The following is a 6,817-nucleotide window of genomic DNA, read 5'->3' as shown; positions in this document are numbered from 1 at the left end:
CTGTTAACCTTACTAAGCCCTCCTGCCACAATCCCAATTGGGATTAGCAGTATTTGTAATAAATAAATAAATAAATCTTTTCGTGCGAAAGGCTGTAAATGGGGAGGCGTACGAGCGTCACTGGTTAATGTACTCGGAGTGCTAAGGTTCCGTTTACTGTTTCATGGGCAAACAATTTTCGATTTCAAGCAACCCCAGTTCTTTCACCACGCACGGCTTTTCTGATTAGAAAAGAGCAGAAGGAAAGGTTTGCGCACATGAAAATAGCGTCGAGCACCGGAACTGCGGTGCAGCTTGGCTCGCCCGCTCTAACTCTAGCAGCACAATCGACAAGGAGCTGGTTAAGCATGTTGTCACTGAGACCGCTTACTGAACAGAGGTGTTGAAGTGCGTAGTCGTTGTAGCTAAGCTTCTAGATGAGCGCAACCTAGCGTTTAGAGGCAGTGAGGAGATTTTTCGCTCACCGAGAAATGGCAATTATATGGGAGTGCTTGAGGCCATTGCCAAGTTTGATCCCTCTAGAGGAGCACATCAAACGCTACGGGAACAAAGGAAAAGCTCACCCATCGTATCTTTCAAAAACCATTCATGATGAATAAATCGATCATATGGCAAAGGCTGTCAAGGAACGTCTTGCTGACGAAGTCAAACGGGCAAAATACTTCTCTTTAATTGTTGATTCGACTGCAGACGTTACCTTGATCAGCTGTTAGTTGTTTTACGATGCAGTTTAAATGGGAAAGCGTACGAACGCATTATTGAATTTGTTCTAATTGAATCGCATACCGGCTTGTATCTTTTCGATACCGTGATGTCCCTCTTGACGACCAATGGCATCTCAATTGATTGTAGGGGCGAAGCTTATGATAATGAGAGTAATATGTCAGGAAAATACAAAGGACTGCAAGCTCAAATCAAACATCTGAACGAATTGGCAGTCTACGTCTCGTGTGCTGGTCATTCACAGAGCTTAGTTGGCGCATGTAGCGTTGACAGTTGCCTTGAGGCAGTCAAATTTTTCACCGTAATTCAGAGACTGTATGTGTTCTTTGCTGCCTCACCTAAGCGATGGAGGCATCTTCTGGATAGCATGGGCGGGACTGGCCAGCAGCTGGTTTTGAAAAGTCTCTCGGAGACCAGGTGGTCCATACACGCTGTATCATGTAAGGCCATTCTGAAAAATTTCAATGCAGTCTTGTGTTGCCTTGAAGCTATATCAAAGAACGAGGAAGAAAACGGTGACACTAGGAACGATGCGCACTCTCTCTTCGAGAAAATGACAAACTAGAGACAGTATTCATGGCTATTTTCTGGAGTGAAATCTTGCAGCGCTTTGACAAAGCGAGCGCAGCACTTCAGAAACCAGGCCTAGACATTTCAACTCCTGTAGACCTGCTGAGCTCTCTAGAAGGGTTTGTTAACACTTTGCTACCTCTCTTTGATACCTTCGAAGAGAGAGCATGCACGCTAGGTACCAATCAAATGAATGTTATCAGGATGAGGGCAAACGCATCGTTTTGAGTAAGCACCCGGACGAAAAAAGCAATTGTGCGCTACAAGGTAGAAAAAAGTTTATCGTTAAAGCTGCGAACTGGGCGAGTTGGTATTGATTCATATTTGAACAGCGCAATAAAACAACGGGACACAACGAAGAAAGGACACCACAAGCGCTGACTCGCAACTAGATTTTAATTCACGTCCAAGCATCTTAAATACTAAGAACGCCAAACACAAACAAGAGGGAAAAACCAAAAGAAAAACGATACAAAGCTGCTAATTATGCCCACAAAGGTGACAATCAGCACGAGCGCGAGACTACACATCTTGGCCGGATAAAAACATCATCTCTTTATCAGTTAGTGTGACAGAAGGATCACTAATACAGCTATCAGGTTCCAAGCGGATGTGAAAAGCCTCCAAAATTTCCCGCGTTAGGCTGTCATTATGTTTTCCTAGGATGACGGTGTTAGACAACAGAGGGGTGCAAGTACCTTCTCTCCAGTGGCGGGCAAGGTTACAAGAAGACCCATTACCTCGGGACCTGTGGTGCTCACTAAGACGAGCGTTGATGCAACGTCCTGTCTGGCCAATATAACTCAACCCGCAAGTGCACGGAATCCTGTAGACAACCCCCACATTACAGGGCACAAAAGGGTTCTTATGGTTGGTCTGACAACCCCCAGTCTTTTTCTTCGCGGTTGTTGCCTTAGCCTTCTCTTCCACCTGCCTGCAAACACCTCTAAGTTTTTTAGGCGCTGAAAAGACCACATCAACATCGTATCTCGCCGCAACATTCTTCAAACCATGTCCCACACCATGCGTGTAAGGCACCACCACAAACTTCTTTTTTTCCCTTTTTGGCTTATCCCCGCTCTTGATCCATGTAAGAAGCTTATCGCATTCCCTGGAAATCACATGAGAAGGGTAACCACTAGATTTTAATCGGCCAACTTGACGCAAAATACTTTCATTGATTCTTTTAAGACATGACTTGTTCATGGCAGATTTCAGGCTAGAAAAAAAAACAATGCCATTTTTTTACCAGTTTTGTGTGGCTTGATTGGTAATTTAGAAAAGACTTGGTAGAACTTCAATTTCTGGACTTAAGACTGTTGTTGGAAGAGCGTCATTTGTGTTGGGAATATTTCCCTCGCTCTACCAAGTCTTTTCTAAATTACCAATCAAGCCACACAAAACTGGTAAAAAATGGCATTGTTTTTTCTAGCCTGAAATCTGCCATGAACAAGTCATGTCTTGAAAGAATCAATGAAAGTATTTTGCGTCAAGTTGGCCGATTAAAATCTAGTGGTTACCCTTCTCATGTGATTTCCAGGGAATGCGATAAGCTTCTTAGATGGATCAAGAGCGGGGATAAGCCAAAAAGGGAAAAAAAGAAGTTTGTGGTGGTGCCTTACACGCATGGTGTGGGACATGGTTTGAAGAATGTTGCGGCGAGATACGATGTTGATGTGGTCTTTTCAGCGCCTAAAAAACTTAGAGGTGTTTGCAGGCAGGTGGAAGAGAAGGCTAAGGCAACAACCGCGAAGAAAAAGACTGGGGGTTGTCAGACCAACCATAAGAACCCTTTTGTGCCCTGTAATGTGGGGGTTGTCTACAGGATTCCGTGCACTTGCGGGTTGAGTTATATTGGCCAGACAGGACGTTGCATCAACGCTCGTCTTAGTGAGCACCACAGGTCCCGAGGTAATGGGTCTTCTTGTAACCTTGCCCGCCACTGGAGAGAAGGTACTTGCACCCCTCTGTTGTCTAACACCGTCATCCTAGGAAAACATAATGACAGCCTAACGCGGGAAATTTTGGAGGCTTTTCACATCCGCTTGGAACCTGATAGCTGTATTAGTGATCCTTCTGTCACACTAACTGATAAATAGATGATGTTTTTATCCGGCCAAGATGTGTAGTCTCGCGCTCGTGCTGATTGTCACCTTTGTGGGCATAATTAGCAGCTTTGTATCGTTTTTCTTTTGGTTTTTCCCTCTTGTTTGTGTTTGGCGTTCTTAGTATTTAAGATGCTTGGACGTGAATTAAAATCTAGTTGCGAGTCAGCGCTTGTGGTGTCCTTTCTTCGTTGTGTCCCGTTGTTTTATTGCGCTGTTCAAATATGAAAGTTTATCGTACAGACCTACAATGTTGTACTTGACAGTCTAGGCTCTGCTTTGCGAGTGCGAAAGGCTGTCTACACTGAACTCTGCGAAAGGTTCGGATTCTTAAAATTTCTGACAGAATTTTGGAGCGAGGCCTCTCTGGCACAGCAGGCTGAGAAGTTGGTGAAAACCTACAAAAACGATTTGAAGCCAGCATTATTCGCTGGTATCGTTGTTTGCGAACTTTCTGCACAACTCTGTGTGCCAGGATACGGGTCCCCTGGGAATTATGAAGTTGCTGCACGAAAGAAAGCTTATTGATGTGTTTAAGAAACCTTTCTATTGCTTTGCGAATGTACTTAAGCATACCTGTGGCAAACTGTGAGAAAGAACGATCGTTTTCAAGTTGTCGCTGATAAAAATCGCCCTTGTTCGAGCCTCCTTCACGACAAGGTGAACTCGCTTGCTATCATGTCCATTGAAAGTGACCTCCTCCGCGATCTATCCTTCGAACAGACTATATCTGATTTCGCCAAAGCCAAGGCGCGATAGATGCCATTTTCCAGATTCATCGGCATCTTGGGATGCCGATGAAAACTGGGAGGACACTGAAGAAAAACTGACTTCTATTCTTACCGACTGCCTTTCCGACTCCCTTCCCCCCCCCCCCCCCCTGCTATTGAACGCGCTCACCGTTTAGGAACCTTCAGTACTGACAAATGTCGTCCGGTCATTGCGAAACTTGTGAATTTTAAAACGAACGAATTGATTCTCTCCAAGTGCAAGAGCCTAAAAGAAAGCAAGGTCACACTTACTGAACATTATTCAGTCGCAACACGCCTCGCTCGTAAAAAGCTTCTCGATTTTGCGAAAAGCCAACCTGATTCTCCCGCCCATAAGATGCGCTACAACAAGTTACTTATGAACAAGAAATGTTACATATACGACTCAAACACAAACACCGTAATTAACATTGATACACGCGGCGCACGTCTCAGTTCAGCCTCTGGCGCTAGCTCGCATCGCACATCCTAGGCATGCGAGAGGGGTAGTGGTCTGGCATCCACACCTTCAGTATCGGTTCTTTTTACTAACATCAGAAGCGTTCTTAACAAGTATAACTCTCTATCACCAGCTATCGACACTTGTTCCGCTAAAATCATCGCGTTAACAGAAACTTGGCTCACTGCGCATATTCGCGACACATATCTTTTTCGATGCTCATCGCTTTTCGTTCTTCCGCTGTGATCGGGGCACGCAGAGAGGCGGCGGAGTGCTTCTCGCTATTTCAAACGATATTCCATCGTCATGTATACATGTACAGACTAATCTAGAAATAGTATGGGCTGCGCTCACTCTTAATCACCTGAGGGTAGTAATAGGAGTATGCTACCGTCCACCTTCCTCGTCACCTACGTTTAGCAACGAACTTTACGATGCTATTAAGATCGTCGCAACACACTTTCCTTCATCCCCACTATTCTTATTCGGCGATTTCAATTTTTCAAACATAACATAGAATACCGACTCCCCTTTAATGTCCCCGTTCTCTTCTCAAGGTCGCGAATTTTTATATGTGTGCTCAGTATTCTGGCTAGTGCAATTGTGCACACAAGCAACTAGAATAACTGACAGCGCGTCGAATACACTAGATTTAATCTTGACAAATCGGTCTGATATAGCCTCACCTATTACATACCTGCCGGGCATCAGCGGCCACTTGCTAATGCAATTTGACATTAACCTAGCCCCCCCGAATTCTAATAGAAAGAAAAACATTATACGAGACTACAACAAAGCGACTTTTCAGGCGATAAATAATGAGCTGTCTCTTTTTATCGATGTTTTCCTTGATAGCCTTGATAACCGTAGTGTTGAAACTAACTGGAGCATCTTCACAGCTAAAGTCTCCCAACTCACTGAACAATACCTTCCCCAGCGCACTGTTACCACCAACTCTAACGCTCCCTGGAACAATAATCACATTAAGCGCTTATCTAACAAAAAGAAACGCTTCTATCGCATCGCAAAGCTCTCCCCAACTAGTGAGCGTTGGGCTTCGTATACGGCAGCTTCCAACACGTATGTTCAGGCGCTCAAAGACGCTAAAAAGCACTTCCACTCGCATGTTCTGCCCTCTATGTTAACGACCAATGTGAAAAAATTCTGGCGTGTCATTAATCGTTCCACCGATGATAGCATCGCTTTATCCGACCCATCAGGCAACCCCATTCCTTCCGATATTTGTGCCACGATTCTGAACCACGCATTCACTGACAACTTTACAGCCATGCCTGATGTACATATGCCACCAACTCACCACTTCAACTATGTATCCATGCCACCTATAGCTGTTGCTACTCCTGGTGTCGATAAGTTTTTTGATGCACTCAATGTTCATTACGCTCCAGGTTACGACTGCATTAACCCAAAGTTCTTAAAAAGCACTTCAGCTTATTCTTCCATTATACTAACCAAACTTTTCCAGCAATCACTTGACCAATCAACGCTACCTACCGTGTGGAAAATCGGAAAGGTGGTTCCAGTCTACAAATCCTGCAGCAAAGCTTCCCCTAATAATTATCGTCCCATATCCATTACCAGTACTTGTTGCAAAATGCTTGAACATAAAATATTCACCAAGCTTGTTAACTTCCTCGAATCTAACTCCTTTTTTACGTCTGCGCAACACGGTTTTCGAAAATCTTACTCTTGCGAAACACAGTTAATATCGTTTACACATTCATTGCATCATATTCTTGACCTATCATCACTAGCTGACTATATTTCTAGACTTTTCAAAGGCTTTCGACAAGGTATGTCACAAACGTTTACTTCACAAACTAAAACAACTGAATTTTGACTGTACCTTATTGAAATGGATTGAATTTTTTCTACTCAATCGCTCACAATTTGTTTTTGCTAATGGTTTCAACTCCAGTTTTACCGAGGTGTCTTCCGGGGTTCCACAAGGTTCAGTTCTTGGACTCCTACTGTTTCCAATTTACATTAATGATCTTCCCTCTCTTGTTAACTCTCATATTCACCTATTCGCTGATGATTGCGTCATTTTTAGAGAAATCACCAACGCTAACGATGTTACATTACTTCAGTCAGACCTCAACACAATAGGAAACTGGTGCAAAGATTGGTTGATGCAGCTAAATATTAACAAATGCAAAGTCATGCGTGTATCTAGAAAAACTTCCGCT

The sequence above is a fragment of the Amblyomma americanum genome, chromosome 4 (genome assembly GCF_052857255.1).
Source record: "Amblyomma americanum isolate KBUSLIRL-KWMA chromosome 4, ASM5285725v1, whole genome shotgun sequence".
In the NCBI taxonomy this organism is placed as follows: Eukaryota; Metazoa; Arthropoda; class Arachnida; order Ixodida; family Ixodidae; genus Amblyomma; species Amblyomma americanum.
Note: the sequence above shows the minus strand (reverse complement) of the source record.